The sequence below is a fragment of the Somniosus microcephalus genome, chromosome 20, assembly GCF_052327205.1.
Source record: "Somniosus microcephalus isolate GS21.2 chromosome 20, FLI_Smic_1.0, whole genome shotgun sequence".
Classification (NCBI taxonomy): domain Eukaryota; kingdom Metazoa; phylum Chordata; class Chondrichthyes; order Squaliformes; family Somniosidae; genus Somniosus; species Somniosus microcephalus.
This window is the reverse complement of record NC_141006.1, coordinates 51,648,588-51,669,077: the sequence shown is the minus strand read 5'-3', so window position 1 is coordinate 51,669,077 and position 20,490 is coordinate 51,648,588. Positions and strand designations below refer to the sequence as shown.

At 51.4% G+C, this 20,490-nt stretch overlaps 1 protein-coding gene across 2 annotated transcripts in view; it reads left to right on the top strand.

Moving 5' to 3' along the window:
- Positions 1–2,675: 2,675 nt before the first annotated feature.
- The window catches only part of LOC147103232 (amine sulfotransferase-like), a 67,590-nt gene continuing 49,775 nt past the window's right edge, over positions 2,676–20,490 (top strand). Inside the window, exon 1 of one of the 2 annotated variants that reach the window (XM_085962671.1) lies at positions 2,676–2,965. The gene's annotated coding sequence lies outside the window, so the exon portion shown is untranslated. Of the gene's footprint in view, positions 2,966–8,825; positions 8,912–20,490 lie in introns of those variants that run through there. The other variant, XM_085962672.1, reaches the window with a different exon arrangement.

Genomic DNA, 20,490 nt, shown 5'->3' with positions numbered 1-20,490 from the left:
CACCCACCAGAAGCTGCACAGGCCAGAAGGGGCCAGCGCCTGGAAGCCCGTTGGCACAGGAGATACCCCCTAAACATGGTCTACAGACACAGGGTCAGCTACCTCAACATGTCTGAGCAGCAGTGCCAAAGGCGGCTCTGACTTTCGCGAGAGGTAGTGGGTGACATCTGCGCAATGCTACAGCAAGACCTGCAGCCCAGAGGACCAGGTGGACAAGCATTACCAGTGGCCATCAAAGTCACCACCACAATCAGGCTCATTCCAGGAATCAGCAGCAGACATCAGCGGCATCTCCCAGACGGCCGCACACACTTACATCACGCAGGTAACCGATGCCCTTTGCCCTCGCGCACAATCACATCTATTTCACCAAGGATCGAGCAAGTGTCACGACGCGTGTGGTTGGATTAGCTAATCTGGCAGGCTTTCCAAGGGTGCAGGGCATCGTTGATTGCACACATGTGGCCCTTAGAGCACCCCATCGCAATCCAGGTATTTTTGTCAACCGCAAAGGCTTCCGCTTCCTCAACGTTCAGCTGGTGTGTGACCACAAGAAGGAAATTTTGCATGTTTGTGCCATGTACCCTGGCAGTTGCCATGACTCCTTCATACAGTGCCAGGCTAGTGTGCCTCCGCTATTCAGTCCTCCAGACCAACTTAACGGATGGCTACTTAGAGACAAGGGCTATCCCCTGAGGACGTGGCTAATGACGCCGTTGAGGAGGCCAGCCAACGAAGCTGAGGAGCGCTACAACTCCAGCCACATTTCCACCAGATCCATTATCGAGCAAACCATCGGTTTGCTGAAGATGCGCTTCAGATGCCTGGATAGATCAGGTGGAGCCCTACAGTACTCAGCAGCCAGGGTCACCAGAATCGTCATGGTTTGCTGTGCATTTCACAACATGGCACAGCGCCGTGGCTTGCAGATGCCTGAGGACCAAGTGGCTCCTCACATATCCTCCTCAGATGAGGAGGAGGAGGAGAGCGAAAACGAACATCCTGCAGAGACCCATCAACCAGCGGCAGCATTACGCGAGAACATTGCTGCCCGGGATGCAAGGAACGTACTCATCCTGGCCAGATTTGCTTAGCCTAGTCAAACAAACACTTTTGCCTCGCAGCTTCTTACCAGAGCTTTGGCAATGGCCAAGAACCAGAGGATTCCTAGCATTCTAACCACCATACTGACAGTTGCAAGTATGCCTAAGCCCTCAATGTGGAAGTCCCACTAGCGAAATGACAGATGATACAACTGCAACATTTGCCATCAGAAATTTTATGTACATTAACAAAGTGATGGCATTTTTGCTGCAGCTCCCTCACACTGCACAATCAAGAAGCTTGGCAGTCTGCAGAAGAAGCAAGGCTTGCTGTGGACCTTAAATGCAGCAGCAATGATGATGTAATCGGAGGGGACTTTTAGTCATGGAAAACCCATTGGCAAAGGCTTCCCACACGTTGGAAATCAATTGGTCACTTAAGTTAAAATTGCATCAATATCCCACATCCATTTAGATTCGTGTGGGAAACACGAAATTCGGATAACACGACACCATCCCGCACCTGAGTTAAAATTGCCCCCTATGACTCTATGATTAAACAAAATATATCCATCATATTGGTTTGCACTCGATCCTGAATATTTGAAAGACCAGAGATAATCTAATCTCTACAATGGTGTCCCCATGGCCCCAATTAACATGCCCTATGTTATTGAAGAACTCCAGGCCAACAATTCAACAATGGCCACTGCCACCTTATGATTTCCCTAATTCTGGGAAAGACAGGAGGGGAATTACAATTATCTTCAACTGAAGTGATCTGTCAGGAATGCTCTGTACAACTCATTGCTGAAGGTGGCAGACAACAGTATGTCAATTCAAAAGTTTAATTAAGAGGCTTGTCACAGAAAACTCAGAACTTGCTGTTGACCTTTTTAATTGGAAGGTGAGGGGTCAGGAAATAGTTCCTTCACCCTCAATGACAGGACTGTAAAAATTAGCATTTTACATGATATTTTTCTAGCGTTTAAAACTTATGTTCTGATTAGGTGTTTTTAACATATAAACCACTCACTTTTGGGTTAGGGATTCTAATACAAATAACCATCTCATGCTTATAGGAATTAAATTAGGCATTAACATATAAACAGCTATAAAAAGACTGAAATGGACAAATTAAACTACCCAAAGGCAGAGCGATATAGCTAAGGATGCTTCTGAAACTTGATTATACAGCAGCCTGTTTCAAGGATAAACAGCAAGAGTTTGGACACCGATAAGGCGGGAGGAGGGGTGGGTCGGCAAACGGGAGCAGGGAGAGAGGAGCGGGAGGGTTGCAGGATCGGTAGGGAATGGGGGGTGGTCAGGGGTTGGGGAGATCAGGGATCGGCAGGCAAGCGGGGATCATGGCAGGGAGTTGGGGGGAAGTTGGCCAGGGATCGGGAGGGTGACGGAGGATAGGCAGGGTGGGAGAGAAGATCATGGCCGACCTCATTATCGTGGGGGTGGGGGAGGTCTGGGGGGTGAGGGTGATCAGAGGCCTCATGGGGGTGGTCTCCGATCGCGGGGGGTGGGTATGGTAGAGATCCTGGATCCAGGAGGTAGGTATACAGCCACTTACCACCTGGATGCAGCAGTCACTGCCTCTGTTTAACTGCCGGGTTTCACGAAACCCGTCCACATACACTTACACTCAAAATAGAGGAAATCTCATCTCATTCTAATATTTAAATTAAGGTAATAGACCCTGGGAGCGGATTGGTCGCCTGCCCCCCGTCCCGCCTCTGGTAAAACCGGAATTGGGTGGGTTGGAGGCGAGATCAGGTCGGGATTCACATTTTTAACAATTTAACTCCTCCTAAACTCCAAACACATCCGTTTTTTGATGGGAAAAATTCCGGCCTTAATCTCTGTAGAGGCCCTAGACGTGAATCCATGAAGTTACCAGAGGAGAGAACAGGGTAATATTGTTGAATTCGTTGTTATACTATTGTTGGAATATTGTGTATATTAGATCAATGTTAAGACTTGTCGTCTCACAATAACAGATTTGTTGCAGCCATATTTGATCTCTGATTCGAATTCTCTTACAAGGTCCAGTTGTGCACTGGGATTCCGTCTTCACCGTACTTATTTGGAGTGATTTTTGTTTCGCTACTGCCCCAAGTGATAAATCTTACCTCTATTTTACCTGTGCTCTCTTACCTACTCTAGTGCTTCACCAGACTGATACCTGGGATGGCAGGAATGATGTATGAGGAGAGATTGGGTCGATTGGGCTTATACTCGCTGGAGTTTAGAAGAATGAGAGGGGATCTCATTGAAACTAATAAAATTCTAACAGAACTAGACAGACTAGATGCAGGAAGGATGTTCCCGATGGCGGGGGAGTCCAGAACCAGGGGTCACAGTCTAAGGATAAGGGGTAAGCCATTTAGGACAGAGATGAGGAGGAATTTCTTCACCCAGAGAGTGGTGAACCTGTGGAATTCTCTGCCAAAGAAGGCAGTAGAGGTCAATTCATTAAATATATTCAAGAAGGAGTTGGATATATTTCTTAAGGCTAAAGGGATCAAGGGATTTGGGGAGAAGGCAGGGACAGGGTACTGAATTTGGATGATCAGCCATGATCTCATTGAATGGCGGAGCAGGCTCGAGGGGCCGAATGGCCTACTCCTGCTCCTATCTTCTATGTTTCTACACATTGTTCCCCCAGTGGCTGCTGTATGGGAGGTGGAAGGCTGCTGTGGCACAGTTGAGGTGCTTGTGGTCAGCGATGGAGAATTCAGGCCTGAGGGGGCTTGGCTGCTGAGTGCAATAACTCAGCGTTTGCTGGGACAGTATGTCCTGGCTGGCTTCCTGAGACCAAAGCATTGGTTGAGAGGGATGGCGAGAGTCCAGACGTTATGTCATCCTGAGAGATAGCAACATGATCCCTTTCCACCGAAAGACTGCCTCTCCCACTGATCTGCGGGGAGCAGATTGTAGGACTGTGACCCGATGGAAGCCCCTTTCCATTCTGTCTCCCAGCTGGTCCAAGGTGGAGAAGATGGTGAAGCCCCGATCCTGCATGTCATAGATGAGTTTTCCTGTAAAATGCTATTACTGGTGTCACACATGTGGGTCTGGGAGGGCCCAGTTTCAGCCTCCATTGAGGTGGCCACACACTCCATGTTAGAGTGTTGATGCCATGGGCCAGAATCCCACACAAGTCGATAGTGGACTTCTCCGCAACCTCCGACATGCAACGGAAGGTCCCTGGCAGGCAGTCCAAGGTATTGACCAATTGCTGCTGCATAGAAATGATCTTTCTTTTAAAGGCTGGGCCCCTTAAGTCTGCCTCACTGTCCTCTTCAGCAGAGCTAGGATGCAAGTTGAGCCTCGGTGAGCTGTTTCCTGGTGCTGCTGAGAAGGGTGAGAATGAGAAATAGAGCATCTTTGGGAGGGTTCTCCACTGCAGTCTATGCTCCTCCAACTCCTGAGACATGTGATTGATCGAAATAAAGGAAAGAGGGACAAGGGTTAAGATGTAGGGCTAAACATTTGTTTGCCCCCGTTTACGGGCGTGGGCATCATGATGCGAGAGCATCCCGCGCCCGTTCAAAGTAATGTAGGCAGCACGCAAATTTCGTGTAGCCTGCTCATTTGAATGATTGTGGCGTACAGCCCAGTGCTGAACGCATTGCTGAGTGGCTGCACGCTCAGCAGGGGGTCCAAGTTTGTGCGAGTAAAGTACCAATTAAAGCTAGGCTGCATTTCTTAAAGCCAGTCTGCACCTTTTAAAGGGAAGGTGCATTCTGGCTGCAGCAGGTAATTCAACTGGCTGGGGAACAGAGAGTGAGCAGGAAGCAGTACAATGGCACAACAGAGGAGAGAGCGTATTGCCAGGTTCTCGGATGCTGCACTGGAGGCCTTGGTGCAGGAGGTGGACAGGAGGAGCATGGTCATTTTTCCACAGGGGGCCAGGAGGCCCTCCAGGCAAATGCAGTAAAGGCAATGGGAGCAGATAGCTGTCGTGGTCAATGCCAGCAGTGTAGCCCCGAGGTTCTGGATGCAGTGCTGCCAGAAGTTCAATGACCTCACACGAATGGTCAAGGTCAGTGAATTGATCTTCAAATGCCATATCCTTACAGCTGAACCACTAGCCTCTGACACTGCTCAATTTACCACACCCCCTTCAGTCACCTACCAATAATCTCTATCAGTCATGACATATACCTCGCATTCATAGCTTCACCTCAGTCTCACACACTTGTTAAAATGGATTCTTTTGGCCCTCAATCTGGTTCAGTACAAACACTGAGTCGAATACTGGTGGAGTTCAATAGTTGTTTTATTCCGTTATCCCGGGAGGCTTACTCTGATACAGCACAGTCCTGACTCCAGCAGAGTCTCGACAGGTTCCACCAGAGCAAGTAATCTTTCATACAGTGTGCCACATTATTATACTTGCATTTGAGAAGACATTAACACATCGTACAGTCTGCACCAATCCCGAGCTGGGCACGTACGCATTTAATTTGATTTCCTGGCCTGGCAGTTTGAAATAAAGAAGTCACATTTCACTGAATGGTTTATAGTTAAGTAAATATGCTGGTAGTGGTTTCACGATCACCTAATCAGTATGGTAATGCATTTGCAAATCATGGTAATGTGTTTTCTGATCGCCTATTGTCTGTATATCCTCTGCACTCCGCCCTACACTGTTTCCACCAGCAAGGTGTGACATCGTGGGGGCTAGCCATATTAGCAGCCACAGATCAGTTTAGCTTCTTTTATTTTACTTCCTGCTGCCTTCACAGTTTCTTGGGTTAACATGATCATTTCTTACAATATGCAAGTGACTCAGTGATGTCGACATTTCACCACCATTTTAGGCTGACAGGATCCTCCATTTTAGATTGACAGGGTCCTTGGCCATGCGAAGCGAGTTGTTACCCTATTTTTGCATTCTATATCCTCACACTTAGCACTGCTGCAATCCTCACAGCCACATCTCACAGCTTGCACACACTGCCAGCTATTCAGCCATGACAGGCACATCACCCAATCACATTGCATCACATTCACTGACACACTTCCCTCTCTCCTGCAGGACAAGGTGGCTCATAAGTGTAGGCAGCAGGGGATACCTGCAGGGAGACAGGCACACCTGTATAACCTAACCCTAATGGAGGAGACGGTGCTGGAGATCACTGGAGCGGCCATTGCTGAGTCCGTGGTGAGCGCGCAGCCAAAACAGTATCCTCATACCTAATCCTCCTCCTCAAATCCCACTGATCCTTGCTGAGATTGAGGAAGCATTGCTCCCTGAAGACTCTGGGTGGATATGGCCTCCTGCTGAGAGCCCTTCTCCCCCTCCTCTCTCTTTGAGCAGCTTGTCCTCCTTTGTATCGCCTGTGCTCATTCTCCTCAGTCCAAGGGGGATGCAAACTACTGCACCGATATCTGGGAGCAACTGGTCTGAGCAGAGGCCTTGAAGTGACCTGCCACACCACTCACTGGAGACTTCAGCAACTTCGAATAAAACCAAGAAGCACCTCTACAAACTCACCAAGAGCCAGTAGAAATCAATCAGCAACTAACCTGAGAGCAAGTGATGATCCCTTTAAATAGCACTGGTGGGGGGTCCTTCCTGCTGTTGAATGCAAGTTTAGCTGTGCGAGGTTAAGAGAGGATGTTAGCTCCAGTGTTGATGTCAAAAATAGCATCGCTGGCAGAAAATCAGCATTGCTGATTGATGTCAAGGTCTGCGTGCTCTGCATACGTCTGGCGCACGCTCCCAGCGTTCACACTAATGACCTACCCATAATGGTATCTGGTACGGCCCACGCTGGAAGTGTGCGCTCGCTACTCGGACGCCATTTTGGACCTGAATTGGCACCCGTAGCGCCAAAAAACCTGGCTCTATGGAGCCAAATTTAGCAGCAGTAATGTCAAGTGTAAGTGGTAGCAATGAGTGGCAGTGCAATGTACCACAGTGTTGTTACACTGAATATTTGAATGTGAGAGTGAGTATTAAGTAGAAAGAGAAAAGTAAGAGCAGATGCCCAAACACCTTGCTGATCATGGCCTCCAGCTTGACTATCTCCAATACTGTGCGCTTTCTCTCTTGTTTTTCTACCCTCCTTTCAGTTGTGTGACAACTTGTCCTGCTGTATGAGTGTGAGTGGATTGGACTGTGCCCTGTTGAAGGGTTTCAAGCTGTATGAGGCAGCTTAGCATAGAGTTCATGACAGCAGGAAGAAGCAGCTAGTGTGGCCAAGAGGGGGAAGTAATTGTGAGGGCAGTAGCAGGGTTTGAGAGTAAATGCAAGCAGAAGGAGATGCAATGAAATGTTCTGCTCTAATTTGCGAAGAGGCTTGGGAAGCAAAGAATTGATAGTGCTAGGGCTAAAGTAGGGTGGTACAGGGGTGTGCAGAGCGTGTGAGATATGAAGGCGATTCCCACCTTGGCAGTCTTGGTAAGGTCATTAAATTTTTTCATGCACTACAGACAGGTCCTGGGAACATTTCTTGGAGGATTTACATGTTCTGACACTTTTTCCCATTGCTGCCAAGACATTTACCCGGGCACTTGTCGCCCATTGGAGGGGAAGAGGACTTCCTGCTGTTGACTTGGCTTGTGAGCACCTCCACTGCATCAGAAAATCTTGTGGCCGTGGTTGAAGCCCTCTGTTCCTCAACAATGCTGTCCGCTATTCACCATCGAAAAGTGCACCTTCCCCTTTAAGGTGCTGCAGCTGCCTTTAAGTAGCGGCTAACGTGCAAATTTCCTGCTTTCCCAATTGGTGAGCTGCCTATAGGGAGCGTGATTAGTGTTAGCAGCTCAACTGCATTTAAATTAGGCCCGGCCACGAAAACTTCACCGGCCCCCTCCCCACCCCCCGCCAAATCCATCAGGCGGGCAGAGCACACACCCTGCCCACTGCCCACCCAATGTATGCCACATATGAAAATCACCTCCAGTGTACCATATTACAACCTAAAATAATACAATGAACTACAATTTTAATACAAAAGTGAAATTCTGACATACTCTTATTTTTAGGGAATGCCTAGAAAAATAGCAGACTTCTGTGTGAATTTATAAATTGTTGATATGCTTTCTTTCTCGATGCTGTCACCGAGTGCTGTATGTATAATAGAAGATTATCTACTGTTCAAAGTCTTCCCCTGTTTTAATAAGTAACTTGCTAGCCAGTTTCCCTACTTTTTAAAATGTTGATGGTCTGACTCACATGCGGGCTTCTGCTTACTGTTCCTACTAAACTGGATTAGCAACATTAGTTATCGCAAACAGCTCCCCAATTGCAGTGGTTCAAAAAGCAGTGATGGTTGTGGATTGAAGCCAGCTTTGGGAAGGTTCTGAGGTCAAACTCCCAGCTATTGATAATCCAGCTGCTCTCAGATTGTAAGAGCTTGTTCCTACTAATTAAATCTATTCATTGCTTTCAATTTGTGTGAATTAAGAATAATCCATATTGCCAGTGCTGTTCATAAAGTCCATTAAACGTTGTCCGCATGCCCGATACGAAACTCCCAAAAGAAGCAATTTACTCGGAGCTCCGGCAAGGCAAAAGAGCCCCAGGCAAGAGAGATCTATGTAAAGTTTTGGAAAATAAGTGTTGCAGCCCCACCCACATTTGTTCTCAATATGAACTTTTACAGATGAAATTGAGAACTGCATTAATTCGGTATTTATAGAATGAATTGAAAAGAATGTGGAAATCAGACAGGAACAAACAACGTTTGGAGCCAAAGTTTTCCTCCAATCATTTAGTTTCGGAGAAAGCCCGCTGTTAAATGAGTCACATGAGCTTTACATAAGGAAAAAAACAAAATGTGTTGCAATCAGGATTTTGTCTGAAGCAATCATTAACCGAGAAGTTGGAGACCGCGTTTAAGGTAATCTTTTTATATCTGATACGCTTATCAATTACTCCATAAAAGACGATGAATCAGGAAGGTGATGAAAAGGCTTTTATTAACTAGAGAACAGAGCATGCCTCTCGTGGGTGGCTGGTTCCAAGAAGGAAGTGAGTCGGCGAAACCCCCACCTTTATACCTGGTCATGTGGGCGGAGTCAGCTGAGGCATGCCTTGGTACACAGCGCCACCCAGAGGTAACAATATACAATAACAGTGGTTTACCACATTCACCCCTTGTTTAAAATTAAGTCCGGCGGGGTGAAGGGTACTACAAGTTCGTGTAGTTAAGTCTATCAGGAGGCCTTGTCTGACGTCCTGATCGTCATGGTGGCGGCGGCGGTGTTGCAGCATCCAACGTCGGATCTGGTGTCTGGGTGGTCAACGAAGGGTCCTGGGGCTCCGGCATGTCGTCTACAGGGGTTGGATTGGGAGGGGTGGTGGGGGATAACGGTGGTAGTTCAGGGGTACCCGAGGGTGCGAGATCTCGTATGGAGACCGTGTCCTCCCGCCCGTCTGGGTATGTCACCCAGGCATACTGGGGGTTGGCGTGTAGGAGGTGCACCCTCTCGACCAGGGGGTCCGTTTTATGGGTCCTTACGTGCCTCCGCAGTAGGACGGGCCCAGGAGAAGTCAGCCATGCCGGTAGCGAGGTTCCCGATGTGGACTTCCTGGGGAAAACGAACATTTGCTCATGAGGGGTGGCATTAGTGGCAGTACAAAGCAGTGACCGGATGGAGTGGAGCGCCGCAGGGAGGACCTCCTGCCAGCGAGAGGTCGGAAGGCCCTTAGATTTTAAGGCTAAGAGGACGGCCTTCCAAACCGTCGCGTTCTCTCTTTCCACCTGGCCGTTCCCCCGGGGGTTGTAGCTGGTGGTTCTGCTCGTAGCAATACCTCTCGCTAGCAGGTACTGCCGAAGTTCGTCGCTCATGAAAGATGAGCCCCTGTCGCTATGTATATAGCTAGGGAACCCGAACAAGGCGAAGAGGTCATTCAGACATTTGATGACCGTGGTACTGGTCATGTCTGGGCAAGGGATGGCAAACGGGAAACGGGAGTACTCATCAATTATGTTGAGGAAGTACACATTGCGGTCAGAGGAGGGGAGGGGCCCTTTAAAATCGACGCTCAGGCGCTCGAAGGGGCGAGTGGCCTTGATCAGGCTTGCTCTGTCCGGCCTATAAAAGTGCGGTTTGCACTCGGCACAGATTTGGCAGTTCCTGGTCATGGTCCTGACCTCCTCGATGGAGTAGGGCAGGTTACGGGATTTGATGAAATGGAAGAACCTGGTGACCCCCGGGTGGCAGAGGTCATTGTGGAGGGTCTGCAGTCTATCAACCTGCGCGTTGGCGCATGTACCACGTGATAGGGCGTCTGGGGGTTCATTTAGTTTCCCGGGCCGGTACAAGATATCATAATTGTAGGTGGAGAGTTTGATTCTCCACCTCAAGATCTTGTCGTTCTTGATTTTGCCCCTCTGCTTATTATTAAACATAAAAGCTACTGAACGCTGGTCAGTGAGCAGGGTAAACCGTTTTCCGGCCAGGTAATGCCTCCAGTGACGCACCGCTTCCACAATAGCCTGGGCCTCCTTTTCGACAGAGGAGTGTCGGGTCTCGGGGCCCTGGAGGGTCCTTGAGAAAAAGGCCATGGGTCTGCCCGCCTAGTTAAGGGTCGCAGCTAGGGCGAAGTCGGATGCATCGCTCTCCACTTGGAAGGGGATCAACTCATCCACTGCGTGCATTGTGGCCTTCGCGATATCGCTCTTGATAAGAGTGAAGGCTGCACATGCCTCTGGTATCAGGGGGAAGGAGGTGGATTTGATGAGGGGTCTAGCTTTGTCTGCATAGTGGGGCACCCACTGGGCATAGTAGGAGAAAAACCCCAGGCATCTCTTCAGTGCTTTTTGGCAGTGGGGGAGGGCTAGCTCCATTAGGGGGCGCATTCTGTCGGGGTCGGGCCCGATGACTCCGTTCTCCACCACGCAGCCGAGAATGGCGAGGCGTTTGGTGCGAAACATACATTTCTCTTTATTGTACGTTAGGTTCAGCCGTTGGGCCGTACGGAGGAATTTTTCTAGATTAACGTCATGGTCCTGCTGGTCGTGGCCACAGATGGTGACGTTATCCAGATAGGGAAAGGTGGCCTGCAGCGCGTTCTCGTCAACCATCCGGTCCATCTCCCTTTGGAAGACCGAAACCCCGTTGGTGACGCTGAAAGGAACCCTAAGGAAGTGGTAGAGGCGGCCGTTCGCCTCGAAGGCAGTATACTGGCGGTCCTCATGGCGGATGGGGAGCTGGTGGTATGCTGACTTAAGGTCAATGGTGGAGAATACTTTGTATTGCGCAATCTGGTTGACCATATCAGATATGCGAGGAAGGGGGTATGCGTCCAGCTGAGTGCACCGGTTTATGGTTTGGCTGTCGTCAATGACCAGGCGGCGTTTATCAGTGGTTTTAACGACTACAACCTGGGCTCGCCAGGGGCTAGTGCTCCCTTCGATAATGCCCTCCTTCAAGAGCCGCTCCACCTCAGAGCTAATGAAAGCTCTGTCCCCGGCGCTGTACCGCCTGCTCTTGGTAGCGATGGGTTTACAGTCGTGGGTGAGGTTAGCGAACAAGGGAGGGGGGGGGGACTTTTAGTGTGGAAAGGCTGCAGGTGGTTTGCGGCGGGCGATTTAAAAGGTGTTGGTTGCAGACTGTGAGTGGGGGGGAGGGGTCCACCGTATGCTAATGTGACACTTTTAAGGTGGCACTGAAAATCCAACCCTAGCAGCACGGCAGCGCAGAGACGGGGCAGGACTAGAAGTTTAAAATTTTTATATTCTGTGCCCCCAACCGAAAGGGTCACCACACAGTAGCCGCCGATGTCCATTGAATGGGACTTGGACGCCATAGAAATCCGATGGCGTGTCGGCAGGACCGTGAGGGAGTGGCTACGTACCGTGTCTGGGTGAATAAAACTCTCTGTGCTCCCGCTGTCGATTAGGCAAGTGGTGGTGCGGCCGTTTACCGTGATATCCATCATGGAGCTGGATAGATGATGAGGGAGGGCTTGATCCAGCGTAACGGAGGCCAGTGTATGGCTTAGTGAGTCGGCATGGTCGTCCGACGAGACGGTGGTCGAGTCCGGAGACGAAGTGGCGGTTGAGTGCGGCGGATAAAATGGCGGCGGCCATGCGGCCGGAGGTGCACAAAATGGCGGATAAGATGGCTGCCCCCATGGTTCGCACGCGGCACTGCTGGCGTTCGCTGGTTTCCCCCTGCAGGCATTGGCGTAATGGCCTTTCTTCCCGCAGCCCGAGCAGGTAGCGGTCTTAGCCGGGCAGTGTGCTCTAGGATGTTTTAACTGGCCACAGAAATAGCATTTTTGGGCCTGGTTACGGGGCATCGCTGCGGTTCTTACCGGGGGCGGCTGTCCCAGTTGATTTCGGGACATCGCTGCAGCAGTTGGTGCCGGGGGCGGCGGTCCCATGTCCCACGGTCGCGATGGCCATGGCGCGGCGCCGTTACGTGAGTATGCTTCGAGGTTTCGGTGGGCCGCATCTAGCGAGAGCGCATGGGCTACGGCTGTCTTCAGGTCGAGCTCCTTGCTTTCGAGCAGTCTCTGCCGGGAGTAGTCGGACTGGAGGCCCCTAACTAAGGCATCACAAGTAAGTCCCTCCGCGTGCCCCGCAGCCGTTACCTCCTTACAGTCGCAGTCTCTGCAGAGTGTCTGTAACGCCCGTAAAAATGCCTCTACCGATTCCCCCGGTTGCTGCCTGCGGGATCCCAAGAGGTGTCTGGCGTAAATCGTGTTCACTCGGCGCGTGTATTGCCCTTTTAGTAGTTCGAGGGCCGCCGTGTACGTAGTAGCGTCCCGGATGAGCGTATATACTTGAGGGCTCACCTGGGCGGTCAAAACTTTTAGTTTGTTCTCCTCCGATGTCACGGCGGAGGCTCCTAGGAAGGATTCAAAGCAGCTCAGCCAGTGTTCGAAATTGGTTGATGAACCCGCTGCTTGAGGGTCAAGGTCCAGGCATGCCGGTCTGAGGGCTCGCAGCAACGCCTGCTGTTGTTGCTGTTCAGGTGTCGCCATTTTACTTCTAGTTAATAAAATTGATACGCTTATCAATTACTCCATAAAAGACGATGAATCAGGAAGGTGATGAAAAGGCTTTTATTAACTAGAGAACAGAGCGCCTCTCGTGGGTGGCTGGTTCCAAGAAGGAAGTGAGTCGGCGAAACCCCCACCTTTATACCTGGTCATGTGGGCGGAGTCAGCTGAGGCATGCCTTGGTACACAGCGCCACCCAGAGGTAACAATATACAATAACAGTGGTTTACCACAATATCATTTTAGTAAGTAATCCTGGCAGGATTTTCAATTCCTGGTCGTTTGTTTAGTGCTGGTAAAATAGGCGTTAGATATCCGAATTTTGCCAGGAGATACCTTGCACCTGATGTCCACCGAAAGTGTGCTCGATGTCATGAGTCGGGTGTGCTTCAGTCATCCAGTGTGCCTGCCCAAAATTGCGAGCAGCTAATAAATATGTGTAAATGTGGGTCCTGTGGTTGGTTAAGCTATTTTCAAATTCCTGAGCGCTGGATTCACCCATTTTAAAACATGACCACAAATCCTGGGTGGGAACAATTGTACCAGTATTATTTAAAGGGCTTCTCAGCTGCAAATAGGCAATTAGCTGGTTGGATTTTTTAGACCGCCAGTGGGTTGCTTAACTTATTCCTGGTTGTGTTGTCTGCTGTAGTTTGGGGTAATTTTGACTTTGGGTAATAGTGTAAAACAGGCGATAACAGCGCAGCCGCCCGTTGTACATCTCTCTCGATTTTAAATTCATGAAATTAATTGTAGTGCTTATGTTACTGGATTGGTAATCCAGAGGCCTGGACTAATAATCTGGAGACCATGGGTTGAAATACCATCATGGCAGTTTGTGAATTTGAAATCTGTTAACAAAAAACAATTAAATAAATCTGGAATAAAAAGCTAGTCTCATTAATGGTGACCATGAAAGTATCGGATTGTTATAAAAACCCAACTGGTTCACTAATGCCCTTTAAGGAAGGAAACCTGCTGTCCTTACCCAGTCTGGCCAATAAGTCACTCCAGACCCACTGCAATGTGGTTGACACTTAACTGCCCTCTGAAATGGCCTGGCAAGTCACTCCGTTGTAACTAGCAGAATAGATGAGGGGGAACCAGTGGATGTGGTGTATTTGGATTATCAGAAGGCATTCGATAAGGTGCCACACAAGAGGTTATTAAACAAAATTAGGGCTCATGGGATTGAGGGTAATATCTATATATATAAATCGGTACTTCTGTCATTCTGTCTGTCATCGCGTGTGCGTTGCGGGTATGCATTCGAAAGTTACAGGGCGTACCAACGCGCGCGTTACCTCCAAAGAAAGCTTACGCTTCCGAGACGGTTTTAAGCGTATTTACGTTTCGGCCGGGCTAAAATTGCGCCCGCGGTATCCCAAAAACCTTCAACATTCCGCTCATTAGCATCTCATTATCCGCTCATTAGCGACAGAGTGACCTCGAGCTCGACCAATCGTACGCCGGGTTGCTGGCGTGTGCCGCCGGGCCAATCGGTGCGCGTGTGGCCGGGCTTTATCGTTCTGAACCGAGGTGAGTCGCCGCCATCTTGATTCCAAACTTTTCCTTTCTTTTTCCCGCTTTCTGCGTCTTAAAAAAAAACGTTGCTTTTAAAACACATATTGTTTTAAAAAAAAATGATTTAGAAAGTAATTAACTTTTCTAATCTCATTAATTTTCCTACCTTTCCCCGTTTTTCCAGGTAGGCCTAGAAGCCTCGGCGTCTCCTCCGCACCCACGCCCGAGCTAGGCACCTCCCGGCCCCACTCGAAGGCTGGAGGGCCGAGCCTCAGCCCAGCGCCGCTAGGGTGCGCGCGCAGCAGGAGCTGAGACATCTCTCTCTGCCGGGGCTTGCTGAGCGTCCAGCGTTACCCTGGCAACGGGCGCAATCGGCGGTCTTCACCTCGGGGTGGGGGGGGGGGGCCGCGACCCTCGGGGGGGGGGCCGCGCGCGCAGCAGGAGCAGCTGAGACGCGGCGTCTCTCTCTCTGGCTTGGTCAGCGTCACGGTTGCCCTGGCAACCGGGCCCGCCGGCCGAGAGAGACGCCGCGTCTCAGCTCCTGCTGCGCACGCAATCGGCGGTCTTCACCTCTGGGGGGGGGTCGCGACCTTCGGGGGCCGCGACCCTCGGGGGGGGCGCCCGCCGCCCTCCCTCCCCTCCCTCCCCCCCGCCCTCCATCCCCCCTCCCCTCCATCCCCCCCTCCCCACCCCTTCCCCCCCCTGCCCTCCCTTCCCCCCCTGCCCTCCCTCCCCCTCCTCCCCGCCCTCCCTTCCCCCGCCCTCCCTTCCCCTCCCCCCCGCCCTCCCTTCCCCTCCCCTGCCCTCCCTTCCCCCCTCCCTTCCCCCCCTCCCTCCCTTCCTTCCCCCCTCCCCCTCCCCTGCCCTCCCTTCCCCCCCTCCCTCCCTTCCTTCCCCCCTCCCCCCGCCCTCCCTTCCCCGCCCTCCCCCTCCCTCCCCCCTCCCTTCCCCTCCCCCTCCCCTCCCTCTCTTCCCCCCACCCCTCCCCTCCCTCTCTTCCCCCCAGTCGCTCTCTCTCTTCCCCCAGTCGCTCTCTCTCTTCCCCCCAGTCGCTCTCTCTCTTCCCCCCAGTCGCTCTCTCTCTTCCCCCCAGTCGCTCTCTCTCTCTCTCTTCCAACAACAACATGCCCTCGAAAAAGCCTCGGCACTGCCGGGCACTTCAGCTAGTACTAGTATGGATTGGTTAACGGACAGAAAGCAGAGAGTAGGAATAAAGGGGCCATTTTCGCGTTAGCAGGCTGTAACTAGTGGGGTACCGCAAGGATCAGTGCTTGGGCCTCAGCTATTCACAATCTATATCAATGATTTGGATGAGGGAACCAAATGTAATATATCCAAGTTTGCTGATGATACAAAGCTAGGTGGGAATGTAAGTTGTGAGGGGGATGCAAAGAGGCTTCAAGGGGATATAGACCGGCTAAGTGAGTGGGCAAGAACATGGCAAATGGAATATAATGTGGAGAAATGTGAAGTTATCCACTTTGGTAGGAAAAATAGAAAAGCAGAGTATTTTTCAAATGGTGAGAGATTGGGAAATGTTGGTGTTCAGAGGGACCTGGGTGTCCTTGTACACAAATCACTGAAAGTTAACATGCAGGTACAGCAAGCAATTAGGAAAGCAAATAGTATTTTGGTCTTTATTACAAGAGGCTTTGAGTATAAGAGTAAAGACGTCTCACTGCAATTATATAAAAAGACTTGCATTTATATAGCGCCTTTCAAGACCACCGGACGTCTCAAAGTGCTTTACAGCCAATTAATTACTTTTGGAGTGTGGTCACTGTTGTAATGTGTGATATATGGCCCTGGTGAGACCACACCTGGAGTAATGTGTACAGTTTTGGTCTCCTTACCTAAGGAAGGATATATTTGCCATAGAGGGAGTGCAACGAAGGTTCACCAGACTGATTCCTGGCATGGGGGGGGATTGTCCGATGTGGAGAGATCGAGTAGACTAGGCCTATATTCCCTAGAGTTTAGAAGAATGAGAGGTGATCTCATTGAAACATACAAAATTCTTACTGGGCTTGACAGGGTAGATGCAGGGAGGATGTTTCCCCTGGCTGGAGAGTCTAGAACCAGGGGTCACAGTCGCACAATAAGAGGTCGGCCATTTAGGACTGAGATGAGGAGAAATGTCTTCACTCAGAGGGTGCTGAATCTTTGGAATTCTCTACCCCAGAGGGATGTGGACGCTCAGTCAGTGAGTATATTCAAGACAGAGATCGATAGATTTTTGGATATTAAGCGACTCAAGGGATATGGGGATAGAGCAGAAAAGTGGGGTTGAGGGTAAAGATCAGCCATGATCTTATTGAATGGCAGAGCAGGCTCGAGGGCCGAATGGCCTACTCCTGCTCCTATTTCTTATGTTCTTGTGTAACAAACTGTGGTAAACCACTGTTTGTATTCCACTGTGTACATGCCTGGACATGCCTCGGCTGACTCCTCCCACAAGTCCTAGTATAAAGGTGACTGCTCCCCAGCCCTTTGTATTTCTGGACCGGTCGACCACTCGAGGCAGACTTTCATTCTTTTGTTAATAAAAGCCTTTAGTTACTCTCTTAACTCTCAGTCTTTTATGAGTAATTGATAGCGCATCAATTTTATTAACAAAATTTTTATAATGGAGAAGATCCTCACACCAGCATGCCTGGACTTAGATCATCGGGAGGCGGACTCATCCACCAAGTTTACTCACTGGCTTAAGTGTTTCGAAAAATTCCTGACCGCCTCCGCAGCAATCAAATCGGACGAGGACAAACTGGATGTCCTGACCTCCAAAGTGAACCACCGAGTGTACTCGGTCATCCAAGACGCGACCTCGTACGCGGACGCTATCAAGCTCCTCAAGGACCAGTACACGCGCCCAGTGAACGAAGTGTACGCCAGGCACCTTCTGGGGAGTCGTAAACAACAACCTGGGGAATCGACCGTGGAATACCTTCAGGCACTGTCTGTGCTTGGCCGGGCCTGTGGTTGTAAGGATGTAAAGGCCGCCGTGTACACAGAGGAACTTATCCGGGACGCTTTTGTAGCGGGCCACAGATCCAATTACACCCGACGGCGACTGTTGGAGCAGAGTGACGTCGACCTCAACAAGGCCTTTGAACTCGCACTATCATTGGATGCAGCCTACCGGGGCATGGATGCCTACTCCTCTGCACCGTGGACGCCGCGGGGAATGACAGCCTGGGACACGGTAGGACCGCCTCATAGCGCCGTGCCACTCCAGCCACACCCCAGCAACGGCCCAACTACCGCAGCAGTGTCCCAAGGCCAGACAGCAGTGCCCCAAGGCCAGAAATGCTACTTCTGTGGCCAGGCAAAACACCCCAGAGCGCGCTGCCCGGCGAAAAACGCGATCTGCTCGGGCTGCGGGAAGAAGGGACACTACGCTAACGTCTGCAGGGCCAAAGCCACCCCGAACCCCAGCAGCGCCGCGTGTGGGCCATGCGGGCTGCCATCTTGGGCCGCCCCAGCCATGTGCGAACCACCGGTACAGCAGCCATTTTGGACGCCTCCAGCCACATGGGGATCATGGACGCCGCCATCTTGGATGACAGCCGGAACGCAGCAGGCCCCCAACACCGCCTCATCTGATACCCGCAGCGACACACCGACCCCTACACTGGCATCCGTTACACTGGACCAAGCGAGACCGCACCAGCTGGCCAGTTCCACAATGGACATTAAGGTAAATGGCCACGATACAATCTGCCTTTTTGACTCTGGGAGCACGGAGAGCTTCATCCACCCCGACACGGTGCGGCGTTGCTCTCTCCCAGTCCTGCCTGCGCACCAGCGGATTTCTATGGCCTCCGAGTCCCAGTCGGCGGACATCGGCGGCTACTGCGTAGTGACACTCGTAGTAGACGGGACCGTGTACGATCATTTTAAACTTCTGGTCCTGCCCGACCTCTGCGCTGCCATCCTGCTGGGGTTAGATTTTCAGTGCCACCTTAAAAGTGTTACGATGGCGTACGGTGGACCCCTACCCCCACTCAGTCCGCAGCCAGCAGCTCCCAAATTGCCCGCCGCGCACCAGGTGCAACCTCTCCACACTCAGAGTCACCCCCCCCCCACTGTTTGCTAGCCTCACCCCCGACTGTAAGCCCATCGCCACAAAGAGCAGGCGATACAGTGCCGGGGACAGGGTTTTCATTGAAACCGAAGTGGAGCAGCTCCTGAAGGAAGGGATTATTGAGGGCAGCACCAGCCCCTGGCGAGCCCAGGTTGTGGTCGTTAAGACCGGCGAGAAGCAGCGCCTGGTCATCGACTACAGCCAGACAATAAATCGCTACACCCTGCTGGACGCCTACCCACTCCCCCGCATAGCTGATACGGTCAACCAGATCGCGCAGTACCACGTCTTCTCGACCATTGACCTGAAATCAGCGTACCACCAGCTCCCTATCCGCCCTGAGGACCGCCAGTATACTGCCTTTGAGGCAAACGGCCGCCTCTACCACTTCCTTAGGGTTCCCTTTGGCGTCACCAACGGGGTCTCCGTCTTCCAAAGGGAGATGGACCGGATGGTAGATCAAAATGCATTGCAGGCCACTTTCCCATATCTGGACAATGTGACCATCTGCGGCCGTGACTTGCAGGACCATGACGCAAACCTCGAAAAATTCCTCTGCACCGCCCAACTCCTGAACCTGACATATAACAAGGAGAAGTGCATATTCCGCACAAACCGCCTCGCCATCCTTGGCTGTGTTGTGGAACACGGAGTCATCGGCCCCGACCGGATGCGTCCCCTTATGGAACTCCCACTGCCCCACTGCCCCAAGGCCCTGAAGAGGCGCCTAGGGTTTTTCTCCTATTATGCCCAGTGGGTCCCCTACTATGCGGACAAGGCCCATCCGCTGATCAAGTCCACCTCTTTTCCCTTGACGGCAGAGGCCCGCTTAGCCTTCCACCGTATCAAGGAAGACATTGCCAAAGCCACCATGCACGCAGTGGACGAATCCATCCCCTTCCAGGTGGAAAGCGACGCGTCCGACTTTGCCCTGGCCGCTACCCTCAATCAGGCGGGGAGACCCGTGGCCTTCTTTTCACGAACCCTCCAAGGCCCGGAGACCAGACACTCCGCTGTTGAGAAGGAGGCCCAGGCGATTGTGGAGGCTGTGCGTCATTGGAGGCACTACCTGGCCGGAAAACGATTTACCCTGCTCACTGACCAACGTTCAGTTGCTTTCATGTTTAACAACAAGCAGAGGGGCAAAATCAAAAATGACAAGATCTTGAGGTGGAGAATCGAACTTTCCACCTACAATTACGAGATCTTGTACCGGCCCGGGAAGCTCAATGAACCCCCGGATGCGCTATCGCGTGGCACCTGCGCCAGCGCGCAGATCGATAGACTGCGGGCCCTCCACAATGACCTCTGCCACCCGGGGGTCACCAGGTTCTTCCACTTCATCAAGGCCCGCAACCTGCCTTACTCTATTGAGGAGGTCAGGACCATGACCAGGAACTGCCAAGTCTGCGCTGAGTGCAAACCGCACTTTTATAGACCAGACAGGGCCCACCTGATAAAAGCCACTCGCCCCTTCGAGCGCCTGAGCGTTGATTTTAAAGGGCCTCTCCCCTCCTCCGACCGCAATGTGTACTTCCTCAATATTATTGATGAGTACTCCCGTTTCCCGTTCGCCATCCCCTGCCCGGACATGACCAGTGCCACGGTCATTAAATGTCTGAACGACCTCTTCACCCTGTTCGGTTTCCCCAACTATATCCATAGCGACCGGGGCTCATCGTTTATGAGCGACGAACTCCGTCAGTACCTGCTAACTAGGGGTATTGCCACAAGCAGGACCACCAGTTACAACCCCCGGGGGAACGGACAGGTGGAAAGAGAAAATGCGACAGTTTGGAAGGCCGCCCTGCTAGCCTTAAAGTCTAGGGGCCTTCCAACCTCCCGCTGGCAGGATG